General features: G+C 49.1%; 1 pseudogene; it reads left to right on the top strand.

Moving 5' to 3' along the window:
• Positions 1 to 12,658: 12,658 nt before the first annotated feature.
• On the top strand, positions 12,659 to 13,193 carry LOC122116102 (annotated as a pseudogene).
• The last annotated feature ends 2,793 nt before the right edge of the window (positions 13,194 to 15,986 follow it).

The raw sequence follows: 15,986 nt of genomic DNA, 5'->3' as shown, positions 1-15,986 counted from the left end.
GCCGTCCTCTGGGCATCCCACAAGTCACCTTTGGGCTTTCTGAACTTAGGGTGTGCTTTCACTCATGATTACTGTTCTCAGGCTCTCCCTCCACCATCCCACGGAAGGCCCGGCACTCTTATTCCCCCTGGAAGGAAAGTCATCATGGCCCAAGCTTGCAGTCTGCCCAGCCTTGGGTTTCCATTGTCTCCAGGACCTTGCCAGGGCGCTACACTGCACGTCACCGGTCAGATGTCCCAGGAGAGTGGGCAGCTTCAGGGAGACGCTCCCAGGAAAGGGACATGATGAGCAACTCTATCTAGTCTCTCTTAGAACGTGCTCACAACCAGAACTCCTGTCAAGTCACATTTTCTAGGTGAATTCTTGCATGTTGAATGTGTTTTCAGCTGTGTATGACTATGGATTTTTTTCTTTTTTTTTTTTTTTGGGTCCGGTCGTGGGCCTGAACTCTGGGCCTGGGCGCTGTCCCTCAGCTCTTCAGCTCAAGGCCAGCGCTCTACCACTTGAGCCACAGCGCCACTTCTGGCTTTTCTTTTTGCTTATGTGGTGCTGAGGAATCGAACCCAGGGCCTCATGTATGCAAGGCAAGCCTGTACCACTGAGCCACCTTCCCAGCCCATGACTATGGATTTTAATAAAACAACCAGAATTTATGAATACGTGGCCGAGCCCCTGGGAAGTGTCATGTAAGCCCCACAGCTATGTTGGTGTCTGTGAAGATCTCACAGCTCACATGGCCCCTCCAGATGTGAGGCCGCTGGGCTCTCTGTGTGCCACGCATGCCTGGGTCGAGCCACACCCTGGGTCCCAGGGCCCAACAACCACAGGTGAGGCCCCAGGTGTCTCCATGGTGGGCCAGCGTCAGGCCTCAGGCAGGACGGAGAGGTTTCCATTGCTCTCCCTGACCCACACGTGAGGCTCCTGGGCTCTCAGCCAGTCTGGAACATTCCCAGCGGAACATCTCTGTTTTCTGGAAGAGGAAGATGGAGCTGTTCCCCACCGAGGCCTTGGAGTCCCTTTGGGGAGCCCAGAGCTGGGTGAAGCTCTGATGCTCAACGTGGCGCGTGCATGGGGCCACGCCTGCGTGCACACCGGCTGTTCTCGGGGACAGCACACCCACAGTCACACAGCAGAGCTGCTAGGAAGGCGTGGGCCACTGCTCACCTCCCCAACGTGACTTCACTTGGTCGTCGTTTTTAACTGGTCAAGAATCACTACCTACTACCCTACAGCCTAACTGTGCTCGGCCTGGAGATGAAGACACAGTGCCCCACCTGCCCAGGCCTACCCCACGGCTGAGGACAAAGCCAGCCAGACGTGAGCCGTCTCTGCGGATGGCAATCCTTATCTTCACTAGCACAGGCCGAAAACATCATCGTCTCTGACCCTCCCTCCCTCTCCTCCCCCCCTCGCTCGCTCGCTCGCTCTCATCCCACAGTCTGGTTCATCTCTCTCCTCTGGTTGGAATCCTTCAAGTGTGGCACATCCAGGGATGCACGTCCTCTCCCTGTTACGGCTGCTGCCCTGGCGTAGCCTCCTGCCATGATCACCTGTCGGCTCACATCACCGATTGCTCAGCCCCGCCCTCAGTGGATCTGTTTCCTTCAAAGCCTCAGTCTTGGCCACCGCCTGCAGGCCCAGGCCAGTCTTCCCAACTGTATGCTGACCGCACCCTCTGGGGCCCTGGCATCGCCTGCTCCTCCAACGAGCTCAGCCCCAGGACTCTGCAGCAGGTGCGGCGTGTCTGGAAAGCTCTTCCTCCCAGCTCTGCCTTCTTCAGATCATCCGCAACGAGACCAGTGCCCTTCTGCGAGACTCCCGCTTCCTCTCGGCCATTCCTCTCTGACATGCTCCAATGCACAGGGCCCCATCCGACGCACGGCAATGGATCCACACCTGCTTTTACTTTAGTTTTCAGTGTCTCTACTGGCACACTAGGTTCCACATGAACAGCAGAATTTGTTTATGTGGTGCACGGGTTTACCCTAAGTGCCCAAGCATTATTTCTCATCTTCCAGGGACCCAGACCGCCCCCCCCCCGCCCCATCTTGGATGGAACCTTCTCCCGGTGCTACTCTCGACTTTTAAAATCTTCCTATTCTCATTCCACAAATTTCAATGTGTTCTCCTGCCCAGCATGTGAACTCACCAAACATTCTGAAAAGCTGTGTGTTCATTGATCTCATGACTATAACCAGATACGATGTAAGTGACGCAGTCTCGTGATGTATGTAACTAACATGAATTCAAAAGATCCTTTCTCTCGGAAGTCCCATCTCCCAGGCTTCCTTCTCCGCGTGTGCACACATGCAGCAGCGCAGCAGCGGCGCGGGGCTGCGGCAGGGAGGGAGGCTCCGAGGGCTGACGTCACTGGCAGAGCCCCTTCTGGAGGAAGCGCGGGCCGGCCTGCCTCCCATGCACCCCGCTCCCCTCCACAGTCCCCACTCACTTCCGGGTCACCCATGTTTCCTCATCTGTGACTACGCCAGAGGGAAGCGCAGGGGTCAAGGGCGGACGGCTGCAGCGAACGGTGCCTTTAGTCACATATTGATGCCTCAACACATCGAAGACACTTTCCAAATACCAAGACCCATCCTGCTAGAGTTTTACGTTATTTTTATCTGAAAGGGGGCGGGGCTCTGCCCAGAGAGTCTCCAGGCAGCAGGAAGCGGCGGATGCCAACCCTGCGAAGATGCTTTATCCATGCCCTTTGCCTCTGTGTAAGGCTGAGGTTCTAATTTCAGTTTGTGTGTGAAGAGAATCTCTGTCATACACCTACTAAGCCGTCACCTCTTTTCTGCTGTGCTGTAAAATACACCAAATGGGAAAAAACCTACATAGCAAAATTGATGCCATCTGATAATATAAATGGGGGTGTGGGGACCTGCCATGAGTTCAATTCACTATGTAACAAGAAAATGTTTCCTTAAAATAAGACTCGGTTCTAGAATGCATTTTAATTTGAAACCTCTCCTGCTGTGTCAGCGATCTCACGTAACTCCAGGATCTGAGTTTGCAGCCATCTTCAGAAGCCGAGAGAGCCGGGAGCCCTGGCTGCCGCCGGACGAGACCCAGGACTTGGCGGCACCAGCTCCCTGGACTGCCGGACTTGGCCAGGTCTCACCCCACATCTTAGGGGACAGTGGCACCTTGCCATCTTCCTCCGTCCCCCACCCACGCAGTCCTCACCCCATGAATACACTTCACAACTCAGAGTCTCTGACGTTCCAAAAGGATCCGTGGCGTCGTTCTCTGGCCAAGTGCATGCGTGCACGCGGCATGCCCCGACTCACCACAGAGATTTCGGGGGACCGCGGGAGAGATGACTCCTCATCCTGGGCTGCTGCCCTAAGAAGGCGGCTGGCAAGCGGTGGTGCTCCAGGAGGAGGTGAGTGTGACGCTGGAGAGAAAGGCTGAGCCACGGGGAAGTTCACTGTCACAAGCCGCAAAGCAAGCCGAAGGGCCGCCATTGGGTGGCGGAGGGTCTGGCTGTGGTAAAGGGATAGGCGCCTTCTGCCAGCAGTGCGAGCTGACCACAACGCCCCGGCACACGGGCCTGGGGGCCGACCGCTCACCACACGCCCCTGCCAGAGCGGGCGCCCACCACGTCCTCCAGCGGGGAGCGCCCACCATGTCCTCCCACAGGGAGCACCCACCATGTCCTCCAGCGGAGAGCAGCCATCACGTCCTCCAGCAGGGAGCACCCACATCCTCCAGCAGGGAGCACCCACCACGTCCTCCCACAGGGAGCACCCACCACGTCCTCCAGCGGGGAGCACCCACCACGTCCTCCAGCGGGGAGCACCCATCACGTCCTCCAGCGGGGAGCACCCACCACGTCCTCCCGCGGGGAGCACCCATGCGTCCTCCAGCGGGGAGCACCCACCATGTCCTCCCACAGGGAGCACCCACCACATCCTCCAGCGGGGAGCACCCACCACGTCCTCCAGCGGGGAGCACCCACGTCCTCCAGCGGGGAGCACCCACCACGTCCTCCAGCGGGGAGCGCCCACCATGTCCTCCAGCGGGGAGCACCCACCATGTCCTCCAGCGGGGAGCACCCACCAAGGCCTCCCACAGGGAGCACCCACCTCGTCCTCCAGCGGGGAGCACCCACCGCGTCCTCCAGCGGGGAGCACCCACCATGTCCTCCCGCGGGGAGCACCCACCACGTCCTCCAGCGGGGAGCACCCACCATGTCCTCCCACAGGGAGCACCCACCACGTCCTCCCACAGGGAGCACCCACCACGTCCTCCAGCGGGGAGCACCCACCACGTCCTCCAGCGGGGAGCACCCACCACGTCCTCCCGCGGGGAGCACCCACCACGTCCTCCCACGGGGAGCACCCACCGCGTCCTCCAGCGGGGAGCACCCACCGCGTCCTCCCGCGGGGAGCACCCACCGCGTCCTCCCGCGGGGAGCACCCACCGCGTCCTCCCGCGGGGAGCACCCACCTCGTCCTCCAGCGGGGAGCACCCACCGCGTCCTCCAGCGGGGAGCACCCACCATGTCCTCCCGCGGGGAGCACCCACCACGTCCTCCAGCGGGGAGCACCCACCATGTCCTCCCACGGGGAGCACCCACCACATCCTCCCGCGGGGAGCACCCACCACGTCCTCCAGCGGGGAGCACCCACCTCGCCCTGCAACAGAGCACCCGCAGGGTGCCCATGTGCGTGGATGAAGGTAACAAGTAACAAGAGCCAGTCCACAGAGGGCCCACAATTCCAAGCGCCGGCTGCTGGGCGTGGCGGTGGAGCGCATGTGTGATTCGCGACGGTGCAGTCCTCGCTTAGCTCAGCACTCATGGAGGTGCTGCGGTAAAGGTATTCCCAGGCTCTGCCTGTCTTCCTTCATCACTGGACTCAAAGCAAAAGAGGTAGGTGGGCATCCTCTGATCAGTGAATGTCTAAAGGACCAACAAGGGCTGGGAAGGTGGCTCCGTGGCAGAGCGTTTGCCTTGCATGCCTAAGGCCCTGGGTTCGATTCCTCAGCACCACATAAGCAAAAAGAAAAAAGCCAGAAGTGGTGCTGTGGCTCAAGTGGTAGAGCGCTAGCCTTGAGCTGAAGAGCTGAGGGACAGCGCCCAGGCCCAGAGTTCACGCCCTGCGACCAGACCCAAAAAAAAAAAAGGACCAATGACTGACTACGCGGGAGGCGGCGGAAATAACAGCGCTCAACAACAAGGTGAAGGCGGAAATAACAGCGCTCAACAACAAGGTGAAGGCGGAAATAACAGTGCTCAACAACAAGGTGAAGGCGGAAATAACAGCGCTCAACAACAAGGTGAAGTAAGAGGAAGTCATGCTGCCGCAGCTCTGCTGGCTTTACTGAGATCGCTGCTCCTGGAACTCTCTAGGACCAAGATTCTAGAGCAACTGTTGAGACGTTACTGAAAGACAGTGTGGGAATGGCTGGTCTTCGGCGTGATTGCTCTTCTTCTAAGAGCAAGTTTGCAACCAGTGCATCCGTGAGGGGTGCCAGCCCTGGACAGAGCAGACAGAGGAAACTCAAAGCAAGTGACAGAACCAGAGACAGGTTCTGTTCGCCAATCATTGCCCATATCTGGCCACACTCTTAAGAGCCATAAGTGTAGACCTGTCTTTACTCATTTGTATTTGTGTGAGGCCATTCTTGTTAAATAAAGCATGTTATTAGAAAGCTGTCCACCATATCTAGTATGCCCTGGACGCCTATACAATTCACAATAATTTTGCACAGAACTACCTAAGCCTAGTGTCTGCCAAATGCACAATTGTTGATTATGAGCTTGAGCTAGATACATAGGAAGACCTTGTCTCAAAAGACCAATGGCCAGGAATGTAGTTCTGTGGTGGAATCTTTGTCTAGCATGTACAAGGCTCTGGGTTTTATCTTCAGACTGGCAAAATAAAGAAAACTAATTACCAGAATGTAAAACAGGGGTATTTCTTAAGTAAATCGGCTCCTTTGTGAGGGCCATGTCTCGCACAGGAGGTCAGAGCTCTCTATGGAGAATGCAGACAAGCCAGGATCATCAAGCCTCGTGTCCATTGTCATCCCTGGCCAAAGTCCTGGGGTCACTTGTAATTTCTGAGTTACCGACAAAGCATTGTTTTAGGTTTGACTCTTGTGAGACTGACTTGATAAGTGGCCTAATCTCCTATTTTTACTTTAGATAGTGCAGGATACACGCTCATGATTTTTAAGTCTCTCGTCTGCCTTCGATGATAAAATAACTCTCAACTACAACCTAAGGCATTTGTCTTTTTATGCCCTTGGCTGTCCTGGCCTTAAATTCTACCTGGACAATTACAAGCATAATGCACAGATGCCATGCCATTTTTACTACAAATATTTCAGTGAGGATTGTACTGATAGCGCTATGATTAAAAGCAGGAAGTAAGCTGATGCGCCAACAGTCTCTAGACCTTCTTCAAATTTACTAAAATGTACTAAAATTCTTTACAGGGAGACAAATAAGCAGATGAGCTCAGTCTAGGATTACGTCTCCAGCTGAGGATCTTGCCTTTTCAGATTCTGAAACATCTCTCTGGTATTTCTGTGTCTTTCATGACCTTGATTTTTTTTTAAAGACTGCATAGCCCATACAATTTTTCAAAGGATATTTTTTAACAACATGGTTGACTTAAAGGAGACTATACTTAGGATCAGTTTGGCAAGAACAGTTTACCCCGCTCAAAAGTCAGGGGGTAATCTGTAAATGACAGCCACAGATTAAAGCATAATAAATGCGAAGTCTCAAAAGTATCCAGCCAAAGAACAAATGCAAGATTCTTACTTTTTTAAAAATTAAGTAGTTGTACAAATGGGTGCCAGTTCCATGAAGGCTCTTCCTTTTGTATGCTCTATTTGTTGTTAAACTCTGAGATCAAAATAACTTACTGAAATACAAACAGACATTTTGAATACGAGAAAGGATTTTTTTGTAAGAACCATTTTTCTTCTCACTCATTTTTATACGACGTTGATCAAAACGCACAGGTGACGATTTAGGAAATCGGAAGAAAATGGTACGGCGGGTTACATCCCCAGCAGCGGCTTTTGTTCTACAGGGCGGTGGGAGGGCTGCTCAGGGGCACTCAAAGACAGGAGAGGTGGTGAGGAAGCCCTTCAACCAACTGGCCGCCATGTTCTAGTCCAAACCCACCCTGCCCCAGCACTGTCGGCAGGTGCTCGGTTTCCCCAGTTTGGTGTCGTACTAGATAGTCCTGTCTAGTGTAGAGTGCAACAGTTTGCCCCATTCTTTATGTCCCCATGTTTCTTTGGTCAGCTGGTCTGACCCCACGGGATGTGAGGAACGTCATTGGCTCCCTTTGGACTTTCCATGGTTTACTTTGTGGCACGTGTTCTTCACAGACAAGTCCACCTGCCACGAAATCAACACGGCCGCCATTTCTCCCACACCTCTGCTACCCTGGCCACCTTCACCAAGAGACTTCCTCCGTGACCAGATGCCTGTGGAATCTGCTCCAGGAAGGACAGCAGGTTTGTTTGTGAATCTCTGGATCTTTTCTTCTTAGCATAACCAAAGCTGAAAATGCCTAGCATTTCTCACATGCTGAAATACTACCGGGGTGCAGTCACACTAATGCTCAGAATTCCACTGTGTGTACGTGTGAACGTATTGTCATCCTTATTAGCTGCCTTACCTGGCTCTTTGCATCTTTCTTCCAGAGTTTGGGCGGACCAGCTAGCGCACCTCGGCGCCACGGTTGACTTCCTCACTGCTGTCTTAGTGTGTTCTTACAAGCACACTCTTTCCTTTTCACTCAGGAGGTTTTCCTTGCAATTATTCTGAATTTGAGTTTGATCTCTAGAAGAAATATATAGTTGATTTATAAGCTAGTTCCGCTGGTATTATAAGTAGGACTTTCTCCCTCGACTCCTAATATTTACTGGCTAACTGCTCATCAGGTTCCCTTGTTTTCTTGTTTGCTCTCAATTCCAAGCACGATTTCTAAAGAACCCCACATCACTGATGTGTTGTCTGATGACCACTCCAACGTGGTGGGGTCCACTGGGTGATGTGTCCCCAGTACTGGTGCATGAGTAGTACTAACACATTGTCCACAGTACTGATGCATTTTGTTCACAGGACTGATGCATTGTTCACAGTTCTGATGTATCCACATTCTGGTGCATTCACAGTACTGAAACAGTTCTGATGTATCCACATTCTGGTGCATTCACAGTACTGAAGCACAGTTCACAGTACTGATGCATCCACAGTTCCGGTGCATTCACAGTACTGATGCACAGTTCACAGTACTGAAGTACAGTTCACAGTACTGATGCATCCACAGTTCCGGTGCATTCACAGTACTGATGCACAGTTCACAGTACTGATGCATGGTTCACAGTACTGATGTATCCACAGTTCCGGTGCATTCACAGTACTGATGCACAGTTCACAGTACTGAAGCACAGTTCCAAGTACTGATGCATCCACAGTTCCGGTGCATTCACAGTACTGATGCACAGTTCACAGTACTGATGCATGGTTCACAGTACTGATGTATCCACAGTTCCGGTGCATTCACAGTACTGATGCACAGTTCACAGTACTGATGCATGGTTCACAGTACTGATGTATCCACAGTTCCGGTGCATTCACAGTACTGATGCACAGTTCACAGTACTGATGCATGGTTCACAGTACTGATGTATCCACAGTTCCAGTGCATTCACAGTACTGATGCATAGTTCACAGTACTGATGCATGGTTCACAGTACTGATGTATCCACAGTTCTGGTGCATTCACAGTACTGATGCACAGTTCACAGTACTGATGCATGGTTCACAGTACTGATATATCCACAGTTCGGTGCATTCACAGTACTGATGCACAGTTCACAGTAATATGCACCACAGGACTGAGACTTTGTTCAATGCATCACCCACTGTACTACTTCCTCTCTTATGGCTTTTACTGTGGATTCAAATTCTGTTTTGTGTCCTTAGCTATTATAACCCTTTTTCAATAGTTTGCCTACATTTTAAAACTATGATATATTGGTTTACTTGTTCCTCCTTATCTTTCTTTTCAACTCAGTTTATTCCTTCCTACAACCTTATTTAGATCTTGATTCAAATGCCATTTGTCCTCATGTATGCACAAAAAGAAAAATTTAACTTTTAAGTAAGCACCTTGGAGTACATTGTCTTTAGATTTATCCAGACTTCATATTTTATCATGCAAACCCAACATTTGACCCTGTTTTCAGCTCAGTGACGCTGTTCATCAGCAGCTGGGAGGCAGGTGTGATGCCAATCCAATCCCTTGAGACCACCCGGGGCAGCCCGGCTCCCCCTCCACACACCCATGGCCCTGTCACACAAGTGAGTGTCCTCAAACTTACTTCTGACACTCTGTAAACAGGAGAAGGCTCTGCCCAGTGGTCATCTCTTGATAACTCAAAGACTTCTGAAGCTTGGGACAGAACAAGCCAGGACATAGCACTGCCCTGCAGGGAGCCAGCTCTCATGAGGACAAGGTAGAGTCTCCTAACCAGTTCGTGTAGTTACTGGTGAATTATGGCTGGCACTGATAACCAATCAATTATCATTGGATTTTGACCTTGTCACTGTCAGGGACTAGGCTTGCTGGAGTTATTTGCATTCAATGAGATGAAGGGTCAAGAAGGAGTCAGAGCTGGGCACCAGGGGCCCACCCCTGGAATCCTACCTACTCAGAAGGCTGAGTTCTGAGGATTGCATTCAAAGCCAACCTGGGCAAAAAGTCCCTGTGAGATTCTTATTTCCAATTAACCATTCAAAAACAGGAAGAGGTGCTATGGCTCAAGTGGTAGAGCACTAGCCTTGAGCACAAAGAGGCTTGGGATAGTGCCCAGGCCCTGAGTTCTAGTACCACAACCTACAAAAAATGGGAAGGGGATTCAGAGAAAGGCTAGTGTAAACAACTCACTCTTCATTTTATTCTAATCAAAAGATGTGACATTCATATTTTCCTTGCTCTGTTTCTACCCTCTTTCCAAGTTGTGATAAATCTGTTTTTATAAATATCCCAAGGGCAGGTGGAGAGACATTTCTGCCACCCACAGCCAACACCTCATGAGACTATGGGCTTTAAGCATCCGGGTCAGGGCTAGGAAGGTGGCTCAGTAGTAGAGTGCTTGCCTTGCATGCATGAGGCCCTGGGTTCGATTCCTCAGCACTACATCAGCAGAAAAAGCTAGAAATGGCGCTGTTGCTCAAGTGGTAGAGCAGTAGCCTTGAGCTGAGGAACAGTGGCCAGGCCCTCACGACCGACCAAAAAAAAAAAGAGTCAGGGTCACAGCCTCCCCTTTAGAAAGCAGAAGTAATGGGACAGGCTCTCACCCATCCACAGCCCTCACCATGCCGGAGGCACTGGAGATGGCCAGAGGGCCCAGCTGTCCCTACCCCCACCTCAGACCACAGGCAAAAACAAATGCTGCCAGTGTCGCACATTCACCCAACTTATACTGGTGTGAGTTGCTGTCTTAGAAAGACTCTCAGGTCTCAGTATAACTTCCTTAATAGATACAGGGTTTGTTTTTGAATTCTACTTTATGGGGTTGGGAGCAAGAGAAAGTAGAACCATTCACCATTTTGACTCTGTGAATGAGAAAAGCCATAACTAAAGAGAAAGTGCATTCTAAAGATAGTAAGACAGGGTTTTAAGGATCATAAAGAAGGCAACAGGTCAGCAGAAAAGCAAGAAGGATCATAGACATCAGAGAAAAAAGAAGTATGACGCTCCATTCCCAACCTGACTTACCTCAGCACATGCAGGTGAACTGCAGCTGTTTGCACAAGCTGGGGAATGTGTCCCAGCACACGAAGTTGCATTGCCAGCCACAGAATGAATCCACACTCATGCAAACCTGAGCTCCAAGGTGGCAGCTGGTGAGACAGAGAGTAATAGATAGAAGCTAGACATGGAAAAGGGTGCAATTTAGGGTCTTCACCAACACTGAATTACATGAATCCAGGGTTACGGCTATACACTGCTCAGGAGTGAAACATCTGTTTGGCAAATGTGAGGAGAAAATACAGGGTCCCCTGGGGAGAAATGGTCTAAGTGGGACTCCTGAGTCCAAGCTGACCCCCCAGACCCAGAGGTAAGCCCCAGCTGCTCAGAGCATGGTGGGATCCCTCCCTTCTGGCAAGGGAGATTCCACACATCCGTAAGAAGGGGCCTAGCAGCCCAGAAGGTACAACCCTGTCCCTTCAAAGCTGTTGCTATAACAACCAAAGCCAAAACAACCTTGGCAGCTGGGAAGCTGGACGCACCCTGCTGCCTGGTTAGGTGAAAAGAGAGCTTCCCTGGGGGAGGCTGTCACGCTGGCAGCAGTCCACGGTCCAGACCGCTAGCCAGCCCCTGCAGACCTCCGCTGGGCCACACCCAGCCGTGCGGGGGTAACGGATTGTGTGGATAGACTAACACAAAGAGAGGAATGTAGTTAGAGGATGAAGGCGGCCACCTGTCACCCGGCAGAATCCAGGAGCGTGCTCTTCACGCTCCTCTCCTCAGCGAGGAGGTAACTCTGCCTGACCTGTTATCGTTCAGCTGAGGAGCGGTTACTATTTTCCTAATCTCTTACAAATTTCTCTATTGACGGTTTATCCTACCGCCTGTGTTCATTATTTGCAACTCCTCTTTCCCGTTGCCATCCTGAATGATGATGTCTTCCTGCAGAGTAATTGACCCGTCTCCCAGTACACCATTATTTTGATTATTTCCAGCATACAAACTTAACCACTTTCCAATCTTCCTTGCTCCTCCTTTGCTCCCTCGCAGACACCTTGTTTGTATTACCCAATGTTTACTCCTACACAAACGCTTTCCTTGCTAACGCCCTTTTGTGTCATATAAGAACACAGATCCCTTTTATGCACAATTGATTGGTGATGTAGATGACGGTCCTTTTTTACTTTATGCAAATATCTAGATTCATATTAAATTGGTATATTTATTGTTGTTGACTCTAACTCCTAGTTCATTGATGAGAAAAGACACAAATACTGAAACTACCAGGGTCCCAGAGGCAGGGCACATCTTCAACTGAAAGAATTTGCTTGAACTCTAAAATTGTGAGTGACTAAAACTACCTAAGAAAATTTCAGTGTAAAAGCACAGGAAATATCAAGAGAGAGCAAACATTACATCTGAAAAGTCAGCAGTCACACAACAAAGGATTAGAGCAACGGTGAAGTAGAAAAAAATCTCCAACAATGAGCACACAAAAATAATGGTAAGAATGACCCTTGAGACGAAAGAAAATGAGTAAACATGTCAACTAAATCAGAGAGAATGAAAGCCAGCAGGCAAATGAATTCAAAGAGAATAAAAACAAAAGTGAATTAAATCAAACTGAATGCAAATAAACAGCTAAATTAACTCAAAGAAGACACAAATAAATAGCTAAGTGAAATAAGGAGGTCAGTTCAAGACATGAAGAAGGAACTCAGTAAGGATACTAAAGGACTAAAGTCTTGGCGATTGAAAGCTCCAGTCAGATGCCTTTCCAATGGAATAAAGGTAAAATGGAACATTCAGATTTGAATACAAGGTGGATATAACATAGCATTCAAAAAAAGAAAAACAATGAATAAATACAAAAGAAACAGTCAAGAACTTCTAGACCATGAAAAGACCAAACGTGGAGAAAGATGGCGGCCTCCTGGGCCTCGCCATTAGCAGCCGTGGCGCTCCGAGCGGTCATTCCCTGGCGGAGGAGCAGAGGGGCTGGGACGCATCGTCCTCCAACTCCGAGGCCGGCGAAGAGCAAATCCGCCTCACGGACAGCTGCGTCCGCGTAGGAGATCCGACCCGAGGGCCCGAGACCTCATTGTCACCCACCTCTCACCAGCTCTTGCTTCACTTCCCTGATTTTCCCTACCTGCGTTTCAGAGGCTTCTGGAAATCACCGAAGGGTCAGAATTCCTAAGGCTGCAAGTGGAGGGAGGTGGATGCTCCAGATTCCAATACAGTTTTCACTGGATACAGTTATTGACAGGGTATTTGAACAGGGTGGGGCAAAAGTGGTGGTTGACTCTGATAGCATGGCCTTCGTGAAAGGGGCTCTGGTGGACTTCAGCCAAGAACTGATCCGAAGCTCATTTCAAGTTTTGAACAATCCTCAAGCTCAGCAAGGCTGCTCCTGTGGGTCGTCATTCTCTATCAAACTTTGATGCATTGACAAGTGACCTTCAGCTTGTCACCAGTCTTCCTATGTGAAGAATCTTGGATTAGCAGAATTCTACAAGTTTCCTTCTAATCATGTCCTTTTTTCAATTTTATTTTCCTTGATCCCTGAGTGTTGTGTTTTGCCACTATTATTTTCAGAATGTGAAGCTTTTTTACCTTGGCCTAAATTCCTCCTTATCCCCTTAATACCATGCTAAGGCCAAGCTTCAAGTTAATCATTGTTGAAATCCAGTGAATATCTGTAGAACTTGGTTGAAATCCAGTGAATATCTGTAGAACTTCTTAGAGTCCAGAATTTGGAGTTACTTCTTTGGCCTTCAGAACTGCGTGTACATATGTGTATACCTATGTATAAAACCTCATTTAAAAGAAAAAAAAAAAAAAAGAAAAGACCAAACGTACAAAGCATAGGCATAGAAGAATAAAAAGATGCTAGCTAAAATCACTGTAATAGCAGAAGGCTTCCAAATACTGAGAAAAAGAAGGACATGCAGGCAAGGAGGCCTTTACATGTAAAACAGAAAAAAACAAAAACAGAATAGAGCCTAAACTTTACAATTAAAACATTAATTACAGATAATGGGCAACCAATACCAAAAGCTACAAGAGAGAAGTACCAATTCACTTCAATGGCAAGCAGATCAACATAACAGCACGTTTCTCAACGGAAATCTTAAAAGCAACAATATATACGTCAAAAGCTGAAAATAACTATCAACCTACATTAGTCTATCAAGCAAAGCTATCATTCATAATTAAGAAGTAAAAACTTGCTACAGGGCTGGAAAGGTGGCTCAGTGGTAGAGCGCTTGCCTTGCATGCCTGAGGCCCTGGGTTCAATTCCTCAGCACCACATAAGCAAAAAGAAAAAAGCCGGAAGTGGCGCTGTGGCTCAAGTGGTAGAGCGCTAGCCTTGAGCTGAAAATCTGAGGGACAGTGCCCAGGCCCAGAGTTCAGGCCCCATGACCGGACCCAAAAAAAAGAAAAAAACTTGCTACAAAAACAAAAGCTAAAGCAATTTATGACCACTAAATTAGCACTTCATAGATACTCAAAGGCTTCCTTCACACACAAGAAGGTAATCACAAAACCTACACATGGGAGATTTCACCAGAGAAGCAGATGAGCAAATGAAGAATAAAAAAAGAATCAGCCGGGCACTAGTGGCTCACGCCTGTAATCCTAGCTACTCAGGAGGCTGAGATCTGAGGATCACAGTTTAAAGCCAGTCCGTGAGACTCTTATGTTCAATTAACCACCAGAAAACTGGAAGTGGCACTGTGGCTCAAGTGGTAGAGCACTAGCCTTGAACTGAAGTGGCAAAAGAGAGAAAGAGAGAGAGAGAGAGCAAGAAAGAAAGAAAGAAAGAAAGAAAGAAAGGAAGGAAGGAAGGAAGGAAGGAAAGAAGGAAGGAAGGCGGGCTGGGAAGGTGGTTCAGTGGTAGAGTGCTTGCCTTGTATGCATGAGGCCCTGGGTTTGATTCCTCAGCACCACATAAACAGGAAAAAAAGCCGGAAGTGGCTCTATGGCTCAAGTGGTAGAGCGCTAGCCTTGAGGTGAAGAGCTGAGGGACAGCACCCAGGCCCAGAGTTCAGGCCCACGACCGGACCCCCCAGAAAGAAAGAAAGGAATCAGATACCTCAAAAACAACAAAATAGCAATATTGTTGCATACCTCCCAATGTTGACATTGAGTAGTAAAGGTCTCAATTCTCCAATCAAGAAATGCAGAATGGAAAGTTGGATAAAGAAACAAAAGCCAACCATCTTTTGCCTAAAGGAACACATCTCATTGACAAAAGCAAAAGTTTGCTTCAGGTAAAAGGTAAGAAAATTAACTTCCTAGCAAATGAATCAAAAACAGGCATAGTCAGATCTGACTTACACCTGATAATGTAGGTTTCAAACCAAAATTAGGCAGAAGAGACAAAGGTCATTTCTTATTAGTAAAGGAATCCATTTAGAAGAAATAAGACCTGCCCTTGTAACACACACCTGTATTCCTAGCTACCCAGAAGGCTAAGATGCAAAGATCATAGTTCAATACCAGCCCTGGCAGAAAAAAGTCCATGAGATTCCATATCCAAAATAGCCAGCAAAAAGCCAAGTTAGAAGGATGGTTTAAGAAGTAGAGCATCAGCCAGGCCCAAAGCAACATAGGCCCCATGGTTAAGAAGTAGAGCATCAAGCCAGGCCTGACGCAACACAGGCCCCATGGTTTCCCTTATTTGCAATTACTAGTATATGTCTGGGACAAGCAGAAACAGTCAGATAAGTTGATATTAGGCAAAATGAACCCCAAGATAAGGATTCAAATTGTTTTTCTTTCTTGTGGTTGTTTCTAACATATTTATAAGATGATTTCTTTGTTGCTTTGTATGTCCCTCCCCCACGGTATAAGCCCTGCTTTCACTGTATTTGATGTCAGTATAATTTGTGGAGGGGAAGGGAAAAAACAAATTGTTTAAATAGGGATACAGGTGGACCCATTATAACAATGAGATGTACAAGTCATTATGTCGAAAACGAACTTTACAACTTTGCCAGGGGATAGGGAGGAAGTGGGTAGCAGGAGTGGGGGGGGCGGAAGAGGGGGGGGAGATGGGAAGGGATGGGAAGGGGAAACAAAGGAGGGGAGAAGGCAACAATGATTGATAAAAAAAAATGTACTCATTACCTTTCCCATCTAATTGTAACCCCTCTGTATGGTATTTTCACAATTTAAAAAGAAGGAGGAGGAGGAAGAGGAGGAAGAGGAGGAGGAGGAGGAGGAGGAGGAGGAGGAGGAGGA

Source organism: Dipodomys spectabilis, unplaced genomic scaffold (assembly GCF_019054845.1).
Source record: "Dipodomys spectabilis isolate Male_0828 unplaced genomic scaffold, ASM1905484v1 ptg000126l, whole genome shotgun sequence".
Lineage (NCBI taxonomy): Eukaryota > Metazoa > Chordata > Mammalia > Rodentia > Heteromyidae > Dipodomys > Dipodomys spectabilis.
Note: the sequence above shows the minus strand (reverse complement) of the source record. Positions and strands in the feature narration are given on the sequence as shown.